This window comes from Balaenoptera physalus (assembly GCF_965194825.1).
Source record: "Balaenoptera physalus genome assembly, chromosome: 11".
NCBI lineage: Eukaryota > Metazoa > Chordata > Mammalia > Artiodactyla > Balaenopteridae > Balaenoptera > Balaenoptera physalus.
In genome coordinates, this window is record NC_138896.1 from 42,717,600 (window position 1) to 42,737,493 (window position 19,894).

General features: G+C 33.9%; 1 long non-coding RNA gene across 2 annotated transcripts in view; it reads right to left on the reverse strand.

Annotated features, from left to right (window-relative positions):
• Positions 1–414: 414 nt before the first annotated feature.
• The window catches only part of LOC309638415, a 42,544-nt gene continuing 23,064 nt past the window's right edge, over positions 415–19,894 (reverse strand). Inside the window, exons 2-3 of one of the 2 annotated variants that reach the window (XR_014251103.1) lie at positions 3,979–13,628; positions 415–2,610 (exon numbers count right to left, since the gene is read on the reverse strand). This is a non-coding gene — a long non-coding RNA (uncharacterized lncRNA). The other variant, XR_014251104.1, reaches the window with a different exon arrangement.

The following is a 19,894-nucleotide window of genomic DNA, read 5'->3' on the forward strand; positions in this document are numbered from 1 at the left end:
AGCTTGTTTAGGCAGTGCTCTGCCTTCTGTGGGCAGACAGCGAAGGAATCCCCTCCCCTCGCACACCCCAAAACAATGGTCTCTTGGCAGGTCCAGAGTTTTTCCTGGACTTCCTCCCAGCTAGCTGTGATGCACTAGCCCCCTTCAGGCTGTGTTCATGCAGCCAACCCCAGTCATGTCCCTGGGATCTGATCTCCAAAACCCAAGCCTCAGCTCCCAGCCCCCACCCTCCCGGGCGGGTAAGCAGACAAGCCTCTCAGGCTGGTGAGTGCTGATTGGCACCGATCCTCTGTGTGGGAATTGCTCCACTTTGCTCTCTTCACCCCTGTTGCTGCACTCTCCTCCATGGCTCTGAAGCTTGCCCCCGTCCACCCCCCAGGTCCGCCAGTGAAGGGGCTTCTGAGTGCGTGGAAACTTTTCCTCCTTCACAGCTCCCTCCTAGAGGTGCAGGTCCCGTCCCTATTCTTCTGTCTCTGTTTTTTCTTTTTTCTTTGGCCTTACCCAGGTACGTGGGGATTTTCTTGCCTTTTGGTAAGTCTGAAGTCTTCTGTCAGCATTCAGGAGGTGTTCTGTAGGAGTTATTCCACATGTAGATGTATTTTTGATGTATTTGTGAGGACGAAGGTGACCTCCATGTCTTACTCCTGTGCCATCTTGAAGATCCTCCTGTCCTTTTTATTAATGTTTTTAAACAGCATAGAAGAAGGTGTCATGATTTATACAATTGCATTGATGGAAAATTGCAGAGCTGAGTAGATTTCAGATTTTTACAGTTAGAAATATATGGTAGAAATCTCTGGTGAAGGGTTGGGGCTCAATTTATTATTTGTATGACCTTGGGTAGTCACATAACCTCTCTAAGTTAAATTTTTCTCTTCTGTCAAGTGTAATTCATAATAAATTTCATCTACCTCATAGAATTATTATGGATTACCCATGATATAATGTTTCTGAAACATTTAGAAACAGCAAATTTCCATAATCATTGAAAGGGTCAAACTTCTTCTTTTAGACATGAGAAAAATGAAGCCCAGAAAAGTTGGCACCAAGGCTGGGACTAATAGCTGAGAATCTTAATGAGGTTGATGTAACAAACCAATTTATATTTCCAAATCTACATTTTAAGGTGATTATAAGGTACTGGATGTTTCTTTTAAGAACTAATTCACTGAATATGTTATTATATGTCATCAACAAGAAAGAGAATGCAATCCCATGGCTGTTTTCTGACAGGATGGCCAAGCTTGAATGACGGGCAGGTCTGTAGAACTGGGGTAGGCTTTTAAGAATTTATAACTGCTCTTTGAGTGATATTACCAAAGATTGGCAATTTTCATTCATCTGAGAATGGGCTGCCCAACCAATTCCTTTGGGTGGGAGAGCCTATGGATACCCAGAAGTTCCCTGTAACTACAGGACTTATTGGGTAACCAGCCAGAGGATGAGAATTAGTGTTATACCTGAGGAGAGCAGGAGGAAGAAGGCTCAGACACCTTGGAGAATTGCAGGTAGTATTTTTAATGTTTGGTGGGTATCTATAAAGAATTCTTGCTACCAAAGTATGATCTGCCACTAAGAGACCATGTGGTGTTTTAAAAGTAATTAAGCATTTCATAACCTCAATTTCTTCAGTTGCAAAGTGAGGACAATAATTTTCCTCCCTGCCTTCCAGGGTTTCTTGAGAATCAAATGAAATAATAGGTGAAAGTGTTTTAGGCTCTGTAATGTGCTATAAATTTAAGGAGAGTTTTATACTAAAGAGCCTCTGACTTAAGGAAATTCTACCCTCTTGTTTAATGTTTTATTTTTTGTTAACAATAGCAAACATATTTCTGTTGAGATATTTTCTTTTAATATTCTCTATGAACATCTTGAATAACTTCCCTACTTTTCTTAAAATAAATTTCAACTTTAGCACCACCAAACTGAGCAACCTTAGAATGAAAGATTATGATGTTATTATTTCTATTGATTTACCCTAACAGGAAGGATTACAGTCCCTTGGAAACATCAGTGATATGACCTAGTCTGTAAATAATTTTTAATAGACTATATTAAATGTTACTTATTAATGTTAGTGACAAGGTATAGAAAGCTGTGTTTCTGCATGAAAATATCAAAGGAAGTGGAAAGTGGCAGTCATGGGAAGTCCAGAAATATGATTAAAATTGCTGGCCATGCTTAAATAACTTATTTTCTCTTGTACGTTTATGTAGATAGGGGTTCCTACTAAAGTTGTTGGACATCCAACCAAACCTAACCTCCTACCATGTGCCCACTATCTGTAGGATGCCCATATAACAGAATGTCAAATGTTAAAGCAAATGATTACCAAACCATTTAATTTATTTTATTTTCCTTACTTTCTTTGACACAAAGAATCTTAACTCTAAGTTGTTTCATTTATTGATTCAGCAAATATCAACCACACGACAATCATATCTCTAGTTTCTCAAGAAACTTAACATTGAATAGGGAAGCTATATAAAAACATAAAGTTTGGGTCATAAAAACCAGAAGAGAATTATAAAATAGTAAGGTAGATTAAAATAAGTCGAAGTCTTCAAAGGTGGTATCACTTGGGTTGGCCCTCAAAGGATGGCGAAGACACTGATAATTAAAGATGAAGACAGATACAGATGTTTAGCAAAACACATATGAAAACACAGACATGGTATTGCTCATGAACAGCCAGACATCATGGTGACATAGAGCAGAACACAAGGACATATGTTTAGCCAGTTGAGTCTCTAATTAGTTATAGAGGGTCTTGAATATGAGCCTGTCAATTTGCATTGAACTAGAATAAAATGGAGATGCACTGAAGCTTTTGAAGCATAGCATTGAGATAACCAAACAATAGCATTTGCTAAGATTAAAGAGATTAATCTGACAGCACCTACAAACTTGGCCCTGATCTCTATTCCCACAGTGGAGAGATAGTGTGTTGTTGTGAGTGGGGAAACAAAATAGCAGATCATTTTACAATGAGGAACATAAATCAAACTGTATGTATTTGGTGGAAGCTCTCAGTCCTCCATTGCCATCTTGGGAAAGTGACTTGAAAGATGATGAAGCAATAAAACAGCCTGCTTGGATTCAAAGGAGATTCAGAAATCTTTGTCAGATAAAAGATATGGAAAAAACCCAGAAGAAAAAAAAGAAAGAAAGACAAAATTCTTTATTTCAAAAACAGGTTTTCTCAAAGAGAAGGAAGTAGGAGTGGAGGTAGGGAAGGAGGTCATATTTATTAAAAATATTTTTTTAAACCCTCCCCTGCTGTTTCTGCTTCACTCACTTCCACTCCACCTCCACTTGACAATAATTGATATAAAACAAATGCTTCCACCCCAGAAAAGCTCCATGCAGCTCTAGTCATGACACTAGAAAGATATATCAAAGCACGAAAAAAGGTTGTTTCCAGAGAAGGACAAATATAAGTGAAAAAGAATGAAAGGATCAGAAAGCTGAAGGCTCAGAAAATGAAGGGCAAAAAAAATATTATTTTAATGTTATAAAATTCTAAAAGATACGGATATATGCTTGAAGTCTTGTTCATTAATTGACATACCAGAATCAATATCTGGAGTGCTCTCCAAACGTCTTACAAAGGAAGGATTAAGAAGAGGGATTATTTCAGACAAAGGTCATGCTCAGCAACCTCACATTGGCACAGGGTGACATTAAGAGGCTTATGAAAAATATTAAATAAAAATGTACAATTGACAGAGCCATACTACACTATTAACCAAAGCTAAGGTGTTTTTGGTGAGAAACAGAGCCATAACCTCATTTTTCCTGTCATCACTGTTAATAGTAGGAAGGGAAGAATGTATATTCAGTGAAAAGAAAAATATAAATATTATCATGTGTCTGCTGGGTACTAGGCACTCTGCTCAGCGCTTTTACGAGAGTCATTTCACTTATTCCTCATAGTAACTCTGTTGGAAATGTGAAAAATGAAAATAGGTAACTTACCCGAGTTCACATATAGGCATGAAGAAACAGATCCAGGATCTGTCTACAGATGACAATGTTTTTTTTCCTCTCTATGCAACAAGTATTTATTCAACAAATAACTATTGAGTACTTGGTATGTGCTATGCACTGAGAACACACTAGTGAACAAGGCAAAAATCTCCCTTCCATCATGGGGTTTATATTCTAAACAGACAAACAAATCTACAGTAAAATGTGAGTTGGAGAAAAATGCCGTGAATAAATACAAAGCAACAAGGTGAAGGGCGTGTTGGTGGTGCCATTCTAAAAGTGGTGGTCAAGCAGTGCATCTGTGAGAAGGTGATATTTTGGAGAGTATCTGAATATAAAGAAGCAGCAAGAAGGAAGACTCTGCCAAAAGTGTATTCCTGGCAGATGGAACAGCGAGTACAAAGGCAGGGAGGCAAGAATGAGCTTGACGTCTTCAGGAAACAACAAGACAGTGTGACTAGAGCAGAGAGCCAGACAGGGTTGTAAGAAGTAAAATTTTTCCACAGCATCAATACACAGATGGTAATTGATGCCAGTTTAGTCAAGTAGGGAGGAAGAGACTTGAATATTTAAAGGACAGGTTAAGGTAAACTGGGAATGGTTTGTAAGAATCATCAGACAAGTCAGAGTAAAATCTCCAGAGGGAGGTAGCAGGAATGGAAGAAAGAGGGACAGAGCATTTCGGGAAGGGCAAGATCAGTCTTGTCAAGTGCAGTTGAAGGGTAAGATGAAGACCAAAAGAGCCCCAGTGGATTGACCAACGTTGATATCATTATTTTGGGGATTTGATAGTAATGCAATGGAGGAAAGACAGCATTTTTCATAAATGGTGAAGGAATAATTGGACATTCATAGGCAAAAAAAAAAAAAAAAAATGGAATTGACCTAAACCTCACACCTCCTAAAAAAATTTACATGGATCATGAACTTAAATATAAAACATAAAACTATGAAACATTAGAAAAAAAGTAGAAGAAAATTTAGGGTATCTAGGGAAGCAAAGAGTTCTTAGATTTGACACTAAAGGCACAATCCATAAAAGATTAATAAATTAAACCTCATCAGAATTAAAACTTCTGATATTTGAAAGACTCTATTAATAGGATGAAAATCTACACACTGAAGAAAATATTTGCAAATAACGTATCTGACAAAGTTCTTTGTTGGAGGAGGTCATCTGAAGGACATGACTGCGAGTTGACCCAAGAACTGGACCCAGGGAATTGGAGGCCCCTCCCCCTTCCTGTCCTTGGAATGTACATTCTGCCCACCAGTCCCACAGTGGGGCTGTTCTCAAGGATGCAGCCTTGAGAGAGCTCTGTGTTGTTGAGACCATCTGATTAGAGCACATGATTGAACCCAGTTAAGGCGATTCTGGCAAGTGGATGGGGACATCTACTCTTCTTGTGGCCTCTCAAGACTAACCTCATTTGTAAGTTTCTTTGTGCTAAACTTGCTACCTACCCAGCTGGAGCGATCTGCCTCTTTCCTCGGTTTCTCCTTGTCCTGCAATTAGAGGGGCCAGTTTGCAAACCAATACTCTTGTATTAGAACATATAAAGAACTCTCAAAACTCAATGGTTAAAAAAAGAGCCCAATTTAAAAGTGAACAAGAAAATATATGGATGGTAGATAAACAGATAAGCACACAAAAAGATGATCAATATCATTAGCCATCCTGAAAATGCAAATCAAATCACAATGCTGTATCACTTCTTAATAGAAGAGCTAAAGTAAAAAAAAAGAAAAAGTCATACTTTGATTTTTATCAAGTATTTATTAAGCACCAAGAATTTATTAAAATCAATATTTATTGGCAGACATTGTGTTCAGATATCAATATGGTTATAAAAATGAGCTTTTATCTGAAACAATTCTGTGTACATTTTATTGAGTATTTTAAAAAAGATAAACGTTTAGCATAATTAAATTGTCTTATTTTCAAAATAACCACTATCTGGAAATAGGTTGTAAACAGTAGCTTCCTAACTAGAAAAAGTGGAAAGCAAGCATTAAAATAAATCAGTGCAGTTTAATGTAATTAAGCTGGTCTAAAGAATTCTATTTTAGTTATTTTTTGGCCAATGCTTCCTATTTCATGCGGACAAAGGGTAGACAATTCTGCCATGGCGCATTTACTCATGCACACCATCACAGAGTGAATAACTTTTTTATGATTTAAAAATTAAGGCATTTGATTTCATTCTGTTGAAATATCCTGTGATATTGCATTACTGTATGTAGAGAAGCCATCTAAAATAATTCTTTGTGCACTTTTGTTTTCAGTTTTTTAGCTTGGTAATGGATTTGGAGAAACATGAAAACAATAGATGTTTTTAAGAATCACTTATTTTAAAAAATTTACAACTTAAAAAGTTTTCCTTTTTTCACCATTTTATCACATTGGTTGTTAAGGATTTTTTTTTAATCATGATAATGGCAAAGCATGGAGAAGCGTAAAGGATAATGTAATAAATGTGCATGTACCTACCAACTAGTTTTGATACCTGTTATATCTTTGCCAAATTTAATACTTTAATTTTTAAAGAAGTATTAAATAGTTTTTAATTCTTTAATTTTAAAAGAAGTATTAAAGTTCCATTTGAAGGCCACTGTGTATACCTCCCCAATACCATTCTCCTCCCTCCTGCTCTGTTAGTAGAACCACTATCCTATGTTTGATATTTATGATTCCCATGAACATATTTATAAATGTATTCTATATGAATATTTCTATAAACCAAATATAGTAATTTTTGAACAATGGTTTGCATGCTTTTAATTTTATATAGAGAAATAACACAAGTCCCTTTTCCACTCAAAATTATGTGTTTGCAATATATCAACTTTCATAAATGTAGCTCTCACTCCTTTTTTTAGCCATCATGGTAGTGTTTAGTCTGAATATATTACAGTGTATTTACTTACAGTCCTACTTAAATATTTAGGTTATTTCCAACCTAGGACAGGTAAGCAATTCTACACAACTACAGACTCACTTGTGGGAGCATTTCCTTAAAGTATCAACATATACACTTGGGGTTCACAAATCTTCATATTTGTGAAGTAGTTTTATCAATTAATAGCCCCACCAGCAGTATCTGAGAGTTCTAATTTCTCCACATCTTCACCAAGATTGATAATGTAAAACCATTTAATTTTTGCTAATTTGACAGGTGCATAATGGTATTTTATTATTGCTTTTACTTTTATTTCCTTATATTTTTATATATTAGTATGTTTCATATACCACTCTTGAAATATGAAGTATATTAATGGCAATTCATATATCCTCATCTCTAAATTGTCTGCTCATATCTTTTGCCTGCATTTTCTTATTGGACTGTTTCTTTTTCTTACTGAGATTTCGGAGTTCTTTTTATTTCCTGAATAAGATGGTTTTGTTAATTACACGGCTTATTTTTATACCCTATTTATGATGTTTTGGATATCTGTCAATAGATTATTGTCTTAATTGTAATTATTTCAAATTTAACGATCTTTAAAAAGTATACCTTAAATATCTTGTATAATAAATTCTTTGCTGCCTCAAGGTCATAGATATCCTATAATTTCTTTTCAAAATTTCAGTTTTGCTTTTTACATTTAAGTTTTTGTTCCACATGGAATTGGTTTTGTTTGGTATGGTGTAGTGTTGGAATCTAATTTTACATTTTCCCCTATGATAACCTATTTTCTTAGTACCATTTTTTAAATGGTCTACCCATTACTCAGCTTTGACATATATCAAGCTTTCAAAACTTGCAAATATGAGAAAGATTCTGCAGCAACAGTGGGGATTTTAGTGCATGACTGGGGACCATGGTACCTCATTTATCTCTTCTGTTTTGAATATCACACTTCTTCCGTCTGTTTCCTTTTTCCGAATCATTTCGGCTTTGTCTCTTCCTAATGAATTAAACTATCAGCTCATTATAACCTCCTCCTCCTCCCCCCAAAAAAGCTTGTTGACTTGTTGACTTGTTGAATATTGATTCATTTACATACTTCATTGACTAATTTTGGAAAAACTTTTATAAAATTGAAACTTCCAATTCATTTACTCAACTTTATTTTGTAATCTGCAACATATTTCAATTGTTTTGTATAAAACTCTGACAGATATTTTGATAGATTTATTCTAAAGTTTTAAAGTATCATATGTTTATGTTGTTAATATAAATGAGATATTCTATTACATCTCTTATTTAAATTTTTACCTTTAGATAGTTCTAGATTCATATGCAGGAGTAAGATGTAATACAGAGGGGCTTCCCTGGTGGCACAGTGGTTGAGAATCTGCCTGCCAATGCAGGGGACACGGGTTCGAGCCCTGGTCTGGAAAGATCCCACATGCCATGGAGCAACTAGGCCCGTGAGCCACAACTACTGAGCCTGCGCGTCTGGAGCCTGTGCTCCGCAACAAGAGAGGCCGCGACAGTGAGAGGCCCGCGCACCGTGATGAAGAGTGGCCCCCGCTCGCCGCAACTAGAGAAAGCCCTCGCACAGAAACAAAGACCCAACACAGCCAAAAATAAATAAATAAATAAATAAATTTATTTAAAAAAAAAAAAAAGATGTAATACAGAGGAATCTCATGTACACTTTTCCTAGTTTCTCCCAATGAAACGTCTTACAAAACTGTAGCAAAGTAACATAACCATTTCTATAATTTTTGTCATTTCAAAAATGTTATTTAAATAGATTCATACAGTTTGTAACTTTTTAGAATTGGCTTTTTTTTTTGGTTTTTTTTCACTGGACATAGTTCTCTGGAGATTCATCCAGGTTGTTACAGGTATCAATAGTTTCTCTTTTTTTATTGCCAAGTAGAATCTGTGGTAAGAATGTACCACAGTTGGTTCACAAATCACTCATTGAAGGACAACCATTGAAGAAACTATGGGTGGTTTCCAGTTTTGGACTATTACAAATAAAGCTGCTGTAAATTTGTGTTTATGTGTTTCTGCAAACATAAGTCTTCATTTCTTTGCAATAAAAGCCAAGGAATGCAAGTACTGAATTGGATGATAGTTGCATGTTTACTTTTTAAAGAAACTGCTAAACTATTTTTCCAGAGTGATGGTACTATGTTCCATAGAAATGTATGAGGGGTCCACTTTCTCTGCATCCTCACCAGCATTTTGTGTTGTCACTATTTTTTATTTTAACCACTCTGATAGACGTATAATGATATACATGTGATTTTTATTTGCATTTCTTTCATTGCTAAAGACGTTGAACATCTTTCCAGGTGTCTATTTGCACTCTGCATATCCTCTTCATTTAAATATCTCCATGTTTTTTGCTCATTTTCTAATTGGATTGTTTGGTTTTTAATGTTTTTATTGTAGTGAGAGTGCATTATATATGCTACATACTCACTGTTTGTTGGATCTGTTGTTTGAAAATATTTCTCACTGTTTGCGACTTGTCTTTTCATCTTCATATTAGGGTCTTTGACAGGGCAAAAGTTTTTAATTTTGATAAAGTCCAATTTATTTTTTTTTTCATTTTAATGATCATTATCAAATGAGTGGTGATAAACATTCTTAGGTTATACTATATAGGTAAATGTCATTAATATTAATATTCTAGAAGTTATATAAAATTTCTAAAATTTGGATATGCCCTGGTATAATGTTATCAGTCATAATTCCAGTTATTATCTTAAAATGTTGTATGTTATAGCAACTTGGTTAATTTCCTTTGTCAGTTGTCAATTACATTGTAATCAGATCTTTAACCATGCCTTTTTAAGTCTTTTGTCATTCATTCTTAGACAGTTATCGTTTTAGCCTGATGCTTTTGTAAAGATGCTTCATCTTTAACCATGCTTTTTTAAGTCTTTTGTCATTCATTCATAAACAGTTATTGTTTTATTCTGATGCCTTTGTAAAGATGCTTCATCTTTAAGAAGATTCATGGAAAGGACTTTTTAAGAGTTAGAACTTTCTGATAACTTTCAGATCATACCGCTGAACTGAGTAAGAAATTTAAAAATTCTAGTAGAAACTCTGATCATCCCTTAAAACCGTTTACTGAATGTTTGTCTCCCTACTAAAATGGAAAGAGAATTCTAGGGTCTTCCTACTCCACTAACTTGCAGGTCTCTTTTGTTTTTCAAGTATCAAACCAGTCTTACATCCCCAGAATAAACCCCACTCAATCATGGTACATATTTCTTCTTATGTATTGGTGAATTATATTTGCTAATATTTTGTTAAGGATTTTTGTGTCTGTTTTCATGAAGAATATTGTTCAGTAGTTTTCTTTATTTCAGTTCTTTGTCTGGTCTTGATATCAAGATAATACCCAGATATAAATTAGAAATGTTGCTTTCTCTTTCATTTTCTGGACAGATTATCTAGAATTAGTATGAATTTTCCTTAAACCTTTGGTAGAATTTTCCAGTTATAAAAGCTGTGCCCAGAGATTTCTTTTGGAGAGGTTTTTTGTTTTTGTTTTGTACTGTTTTGTGAAATTATGATTTTAGTTTCTTTAATATTTATAGGGCTATAAAATAGTCATTTTCATATTGACTGAGTTGTAGTAATTCATGCTATTTGAGAAATTGTCCCATTTTTACTTAAATTTTCAAATTTATGTGTTTGAGTTGTTCATAGTATTTGTTCCCTTAAACTTTTGATATCCGGAGGGTATGTAGTAATATCTCCTGTTTCATTATTGATACTTAATATGTAATTTCTGACTTACCTCTTTTTTTTTTTCTTTGTCAGTCTTGTTAAGTATTTGTCAATTTTACTACCTTTTCAAAGAAAACAGATTTTATTTCATTGTTTTTCTTTTTTTGTTTTCAATTTTGTTGATTCCTGCTCACTTTGGGTATAAATTACTTTTCTTTTTCTAGGTTTTTGAGGTGCAAGCTTAGACTTTTCCTCTTTTCTAATGTACACATATAGTGACATAATTTCCCTGCCATTACTGCCTTAAGTGTGTCCCACAATTTTGATATATTGAATTTTTATTTTCATTCAGTTTACTGTATTTTTAAAATCTCCCATGAGATTTTCTTTTTGACTTACAGGTTATTCAAAAGTCTGTTTTATCATTTCTAAGTGTTTTGAGATTTTCTTGTTATCTTTCTATTATTGATTTCTAGTTTGATTCCATTATAGTTAGAGAACATACTTGGAGTGATTTTGACTTCTTTATATTTGTTGAAGTTTGTTTAATGCCCCAAGGTATGTTTTATTTTGGTGTATGTTCTGTGGGCACTTGAAAATAATGTGCTATTTACATGGGTGAAATGTTATATAAATATTGATTAGCTCCAGTGACTTGATGGTGTTGTTGAGTTCTTCTATATCCTTGTTGAGTTTCACTCCAGTTGTCCTAATACTTATTGACAGAGGGATATTGAAGTTTCCAACTATAATTGTGGGGTTTTTTTTCAATTTTTCTTTTCAGTTCTATCAATTTTGTTTCACATAGTTGTTTTTGTTTTTTAAACTCTCTCTCTTCTCTCCTCCACTCACCAACTCATTTATCAGCTTTCAAAGTTTTGATCATTCTGACAGGTATGTAGTATTATTGCATTATAGTTTTAATTTGCATTTTCTTGGTGACTAATAAAGTTATCATCTTTTCATATATTTGTCTACAATATATCCTCTTTTGTGAAGTGCCTATTGAAATCTCTTACTAGATTTATTATTAAGTTGTTTGTCTTTTTCTTATTGGTTGGAATAGTTATTATATATTCCAGACACAACTTTTCTGTCAATATTCCAGACACAACTTTTTTGTCAATTTACGTTTTGGAAATATTTTCTCCCTTATCTATTATCTAATGATATATTTGATAAACAGGAATTCTTCATTTTAATGTACTCCAATTGAACACTTTTTAATGTTTAAGACTTTCAGAAATTTTAAAAAGTTAAAGGGTCCATGTCATTATGAGTTTACATTCAAATTGAGTAAGCTTTCATATACTTGAAAGACTATAATATACAGGTAAATGCTGCATGATGCTAGGGTTCAGATGCTTTATAATGCAAGTAGAAAAACAGGGGGAAATTCAGTGTGTTGAAATATAGTGAAAGAGATGCGTTTTGAGCTAACATTGAAGGAAATATAAAATTTAGTTTTACACAAAGAGAAGGCAAAAAATTCAGGAATGTTCCAGGAAAAAATGTAACAGAGCACATAGTATAAGTAAGTGTAGAAGAAGGAGGCAGTATAAGTAGTAATTAAGTATGCAGACTCTGGGAACCACACTGCTTAGGCTCAAATTTTTGCTCTGCTATGAGCAAAAAGGTCTTTCTGTGACCTTGGTCAAGTTACATAACCTTTCTTTAGCTCAGTTTTCTGATGTATAAAATGGGAAGGGAAAAATAACTATTACCTACCTTTCGACAGGATTAAAATTAAAACTAAATTTTAGTACATATTAAATTGTCAGGAACTGCTTGTTATTATAATTAAAAACAATAATACATTTTATATATTATTATAGCCCAGACAATATAATGAGTGTTCTCCATACAGTATCTCATTTGATCTTCAAAGCAACATTATGAGGATGAATATTATTTTTTAAATAAGGCCATCAGCCTTATTGGAGAACTGTATAAGGAAAATCATTATAAGTAAGGCTAGCTACTTATGGAGGGCCATTTGAGTGCAGACCCTGAGTGATGAATCTGGGTATATTCCATGCTATGTGCCTAAGGGTTCACTAGAGGTAATGTAATGATTAACGAGAAGTAGGAAATTAAATTTTAGGAAAATTTAATCTAGGGGTAATTTACGAGATGGTCAGGAGTAAAGAGACGCTGGAAGGAGGTATGAAAGGTAGGAAATATTTTCAGTTAAATTAGCTTGATATTACCTAGGCTTTTGGGTTGATAAGAAAATAATTTGGTAAAGTTATAGGTATTGTATGTGATCTGAATTTCCTACCTACACAATTGTATATATAGGAGGGCTTTGGCTACATAAGCAAAGCTAAATAAAAAATAAAACGCCTTTCCAGTGAGGTGTTTGGTCAATGTCATAGTTTGCTTGGACCACTGTAAAAAATACCATAGACTGGGTGCTTAAAGAACAGAAATTTATCTTTTCCCAGTTCTAGAAGCAGAAAAGTACAAGATCATGATGCTGGCTATTTCAGGTCCTGGTGAGAGCTGTCTTCTTGGCTTGCAGGTGGCCACATTCTCACTGTGTCCACACATGTCAAAGAGATAGAATTCTCCTGTCTCTTCCTCCTCTTATAAGGACACCAATCCTATAATATTTGGGCCTCATCCCCATGACTTCATTTAACTTTAATTACCTCTTTATAAGCCCAAATACAGTCACATTGGAGTTAAAGCTTTAATATACAAATTCTGGGGGCACACAATTCAATCCATAGCAGTCAAGATAACTCGGGAACAATTTACATGAAGGCCTGAGGAGCCTCAAAAAAGAAACAGTAAGTAAAACTTCTGAGGCTGACAGTCTGCTCTTAAGTCACTGTCAGTACCTGATGGGGAAGACATTTACTAGTGTATAGGGAGAATCAAAGTGTTGAGACAATGATCAGACTTAGAGCAGAGGAACGATTGTTTCTGATTGTTTTCTGGTCCAGCTCCCTTAGAGTTTCCTTCCAAGTGGCCTTGTGAGAGGAACTATGATGGAAAGAAAATTGAGACTCTGTTATCAAATGAATAAAAGGAAATGATATCTCAAGGTAGTATATGATTTTGGCATTCATGAGAATAAACAAAACCACCATATGTAACACTTAGTATTTGCTAGACAGAGCCAAAATGTTATATTATCTCAGTTAATTTTTACAATCTTATATATATTAACATCCCAAATTGTAAACTTGAGAGGTTATATAACTTGCCGAAGCCAAATGGCAAATAATGGAATAAATTTAATCCTAGGTATGTTTGATCTTCTTGGTCTGAATCCCTGTGCTGTGTTGCCCCAGCAAGTGACAGAGTACAATGGGCAGGGGAAAGCATTGCATCCATTCAAGGGTGGTGATGATTAGCATGGATGGAATGGAGGAGAACCTACAATAGTACCAGTGTTGTCGACTGTCTACCAGATCGGCAGCTACCATTAGGGTCCATGACAAATCCAAAGGTTACCTTGGGAAAAAACACTTGAAGCAAGTGTTTTTGCCAATATGGCAAGGACATATTGGCATTTCAAGAGCACTAGAGTGATAGCTCAACAGCCCACTTAAAACCAGAGGAAAACTCTTTAGATGAATATTCATGAGTATGATTAGCATGAAAGTGGTTTTGTAACTCTCTTGTGTCCTGAGGCAAAAGTAATCACAAATACTTGACCTGATGGTCCTCTGTATTATTATCTCGGGTTTTTTTTAAAGGATATTGTGGATTCCACTACATCAGAGTTTCAATAACATGAAAGAGAAAATACTTCTTTGTACTTGATATATATTTCTGATATTTCAGATAGCTCTTAGTCAACCTATGAATTAATGTACAATAGAAACAAACATGTGGAGATTAAACAACATGCTACTGCCCAACCAATGGGTCAGTGAAGAACTCAAAGAAAAAATTTAAAAATACCTAGAGACAAATGGAAATGAAAATACAACATTCTGAAGTTTTAGGGTGCAGCAAAAACAGTTTTAAGAGGGCAGTTCATAACAATATAGGCCTACCTAAAGAAATAAGAAAGATCTCAAATAAACAATCTAACACTACACCTAAAAGAACTGGAAAAAGAAGAACAAACAAACTCCAAAGGCAGTAGAAGAAAGGAGATAATAAAATCAGAATGGAAATAAATGAAATAGAACCCCCTCCCAAAAAAAATAGAAGATCAGTAAAACTAAGTACTGGTTCTATGAAAACATAAACAAAATTGACAAAACTTTAGCTAGACTCACCAAGAAAGACATCAAAATCTCAAATAAATAAAATCAAAGATAAAAGAGAAGTTATAACTGATATCAGAAATGCAAAGGATCATAAGTGACTACTGTGAACAATTGTATGCCAATAAACTGGACAACCTAGAAGAAAATGGATAAATTCCTAGAAACATACAATCTTCCAAAACAATCACAAAAAAATAGAAAATCTGAATAAGCTGATTACTAGTAAGGAGATTGAATGAGTAATCAAAACCTCCCAAAAAATAAAAGTCCAGGATAAGATGGCTTCACTGGTGAATTCTACCAAACATCCAAAGAAAATTTAATACTTATCCTTCTCAAACTCTTCCAAAAAATGGAAGAGGAAGGAAGACTTCCAAACTCACTCAGCATTATTCTGATCAAAACCAGACAAAACACCATAAAAAAGAAAAATATAGGCAATATTCCTGATGAACACAGATGTAAAAATTCTAAACAAAATATTAGCAAACCAAATTCAACAATGGTAAAACGCTAAAAGCTTTCCCTCTGAGATCATGAACCAAACAAGAATTCCCGCTCTTGCCACTTGTACTGGAAGTCCTAGCCACAACAATTAGGCAAGAAAAAGAAATAAAAGCTATCCAAATTGGGAAGGAGAAAGTAAAAGTGTCACTCTTTGCAGATGATATGATAGTATGTATAGAAAATCCTTAGGACTCTACTGAAAAATTATTAGAACTAATAAATAAATTCCATAAAGTTGCAAGATACAAAATTAATATACAGAAATCTGTTGTGTTTTTATACACTAATAATAAACTATCAGAAAGAGAAATTAAGGAAACAACCCTGTTTACAATTGCATCAAAACAATATTTAGGAATACATTTAACTAAGGAGATGAAAAACCTGTTCTCTGAAAATTGTTAGACATTGATGAAAGAAACTGGAAAAGATACAAAGAAATGGAAAGATATTCTGTTCAAATGAGTTGAATAATTAATATCGTTAAAATGTCCATAATACCCAAAGCAATTTACAGATTCAATGCAATCCCTATCAAAATTCCAATGGAGTTTTTCACAGAACAGGAAAAAATTAATTATGGAACCACAGAAGACTCCAAATAGCCAAAGCAATCTTCAGAAGGAAGATCAAAACTGGAAGTATCTCACTCCCTGATTTCAAAGTATATCACAAAGCTACCTTAATAAAACACTATCAGTATATGTCAACAGTATTGACATAAAGCCAGCCACATAGCTCAATGGAACAAAATAGGAAACCCAGAAATAAACATACACATAGGATTAATTAATTTAGACAAAGAAACCAAGGATATATAATAGGGAAAGGACAGTCTCTTCAGTAAATTGTGCTGGGAAAACTGGACAGATGAATGCAAAAGAGGTCTAAAATTAGGTTTAAATGGTCTAAAATTAGACCATCATCTTACATCAGACACAAAAATTAACTCAAAATGAATTAATGACTTGAATGTAAGACCTGAAACCATAAAACTCCTAGAGTAAAACAGGCAGCAAGCTCCTGGATATTGGTCTTGGTGTGGAATTTTTCAATCTCAACCCAAAAACTAAGACAACAAAAGCAAAAATAAACAAGTGGGATTATATCAAACTAAAAAAGCTTCTGCACAGCAAAGGAAACCATCAACAAAGTGAAGAGGCAACCTACTGAATGGGAGAAAATATTTGCAAATCATACATCTGATAAGGAGTTAATATCCAAAATATACAAAGAACCCAAACAACTCAATGACAAAATAGCAAACAATCAGATTTAAAAATGGGCAGAAGATCTGAATAGACATTTTTCCAAAAAAGACATAAAAATGGGCAACAGGTACATGAAAAGATGTTCAACATCACTAAGCATCAGGAAAATGCAAATCAAAAATGCAATGAGGTATCACTTCACACCTGTCAGAACGACTATCATCAAAAAGTCTACAAATAACAAATGCTGGATAGGATGTGGAGAAAAGAGAACCCTTTTGCACTGTTGCTGAGTATGTAAATTGGTGCATCGAGGTTCCTTAAAAAAATTACAAATAGACCTACCATAAATGCAGCTATTCCACTTCTGGGTATTTATCCAAAGAAAACAAAAACACTAATTCAGAAAGCTATATGCACCCCTATATTCATTGCAGCATTGTTTAAAATAGCCGAGACATGGCAACAACCTCAAGTGTCCATCAACAGATGAACAGATAAGGAAGAAGTCATGTACATATACAATGGAATATTGTTCAACCATAAAAAAGAAGGAAATCTTACAATTTACAACATCGGTGGACCACAAAGGTATTATGTTAAGTGAAATAAGTCAGACAGAGAGGCAAATACCATATGATTCCACTCGTGTGTGTAATATAAAAAAAACAAAACAAAACAAAACAAACACAGCAAAACAGAACAAAACTCATAGATATAGAGAACAGATTGGTGGCTAGCCGAGAGGAAGGGCATTGCGAGATGGGCAAAATGGGTAAAAGGGGTCAACTGTATGGTGATGGGCGATAATTAGATTTATTTTGGTGATCACTTTTAGTATATACACACAGCTGGAATTCTTATGTTGTATACCTGAAACTAATGTAACGTTATATACCATTTTTACATACATATGTATATATATTTATATAAACTATTATTTCTCCACAAAATAAATTAGGCAAAAATCCACATACATGTCGTCCTCCCCAGTTAGTGATTTCCAGGTCAAGCAATATCTTTTTAGACTTCTTGCCAGGATGGAAGGTCATTGTACCCCATTTAGAAAATGAATCATGGGATAAAAATTGTTCCATTTTTTACGCTAAGTTAATACAATTGCTCAGAACAATATATTACAGATAAAATTTTTACATGATATCTTCAAAAATCACATAGTTTCAAATTATCTCAGATTTGACTTATAAAATAAATTGTACTAATTTATATACATATGATATGGTATACAAAAAAATAAAGGAGGTGCCTCACATAATGTCTGAACTGTCTCAGGACCTAATCCTATGAATGACATGCTACAAAAATGTTCTGTGTGAAAAAAAGAATAATAATTTGGTTTGTAATAAAATTGCTTTCGGGGCATGTTTCTCAAGGGACCGAACTGTAGTGTGTTGCCTGTCAAGAGATGGAATTTCAAAGTATTGAAAAAAAACATTTCCCTTGATACCTTCTCTCTCTCAGAGCCTCTTACAAAGTAGAAAGGCCACACAAGTTATGGTTGAACATTTATGTTTCTACTTTAGTATCAGAAGCTGAGAGAATAAATTAATGTTATGATGAAGGGAGACTTTCTAGCTCTTTAGTGAGAACTGATAATGCTGACGTATAGGTTGTGGTAGAGTAATAAACCAAACACACAGACCTGCTCACTGCAGTTATACAGAAAGGAAAGGATACACAGAAAAACATCTGAGAGTTAGGACTTTCTACTGGGAATAAAACTGGCTTTTATTTGAGATGAAATTTTTCTTTTGTTTTTCTGTCATGAAACCTACTACTGAACCTTAAAAATTCATGTAGAATAGACAGTCATATTGATAAATCTGATGAAATATGTAAATGCTGTATTAGTTAACATTAATTTTTTTTATGTTTTGTAACCAAACATAATTTTTAGTAACTGACATCACTAAAAAGAATGCCTTACTGCACACATACAAAACAGTTCCTCATAAAAAATAAGCTAAATGCATATTATGGAATAAAAATGTTCTAAGGCATTTTAATGTACAATAATAGAGGACACTGAATGGGCATTATTAAGATGATTTTTATGTTTCTTAAAACCCAGATACATGATAAATTCTATGCACTTCTTTTTTGCTTTTTTTTTTTGGCTGTTGTTATTTGCTAGTCAGAGAGAGAAAAATCATGGTGAGCTAGGAAAAACAAGTCAAAATATGCTAAAAACATAAAGCAAACTGAGTTAAGGTAAACATTTTTGAGTACCTGAAGAAATCAATCCACAGGGAGTTTTTAGGTAACAGCAGTGCAATTATTACATCTCAATTGATTGAGAAAAAAACATCTGACTCTGACTTTCAAATAGAGATTTTTCAAGGTAAAATTATTAAGTTAGACTTCTAGGAAAAGAAGACATGTTTACTAATAATAGGATTACAAACCGTGTAACGGTGGAATTAAGTTTTCAAATTATTTGATGAGGAATACTGTATTATTCGATGAAGAATAAAAGATGTCCTGAGTTTTGCTGTATCATTTTTCCTCAATCAGCCATTCTACAACAGAACCTATTACATTGCCTGTATATATGAGTCATTAACACCATTCACCAATTTCCCCCCATTTCTATTTCTTTAGTATATAACACAGAATTGCACTTCCCTACCCTCTAGAAGTCAGGTGTGGCTATAGGGCTGGGACTAGGGTGAGGTGAGTGAGCCACTTGCTTCTGGTGCAAAATTTAAGGGGAGATGCCAAATAAACTCAGTAATCAAAACAATATTTTAATGCAATATTTTAAAGAATCAAAATTAACACAATAATCCAAGATTATAAAAATATCAAAATGTAAATAAAAATAAGATAGTATTATTGATTTTTCCTTTTGTCTCAGGCTGCAATATGGGTTGGCTGGGCTCTGTAAGGACCCATGAATAAGTGGTATCTAATCATAATATGTGAATTTGAAACCATGTACATCGAGGGCAATCAATTGGTGGCCATGCACATATAACAAAAATTATTTTAAAAGTAGAACCACACTATCAGTTAAACTTATACCAAAACATCCAATTTCATTGAATTGTAACTCAGTGAGCATTCAATGGATTGCTACATTACTGCTCTATCATTATACAACTCTATTTGGAAATAAAGAGCTTCACAAAGGAAATATTATACTTAAGAAGCAGGAAATTCTTCTCATGTACAGATATCTTCAGGCAATTGTTTATTCAGACTTTACTGATTTATTTTATGAGTTAATAAACTAGTATCTTCATGTTCAATGAAAACTTTTCTAACTGTATAAAAGAAGTACAAG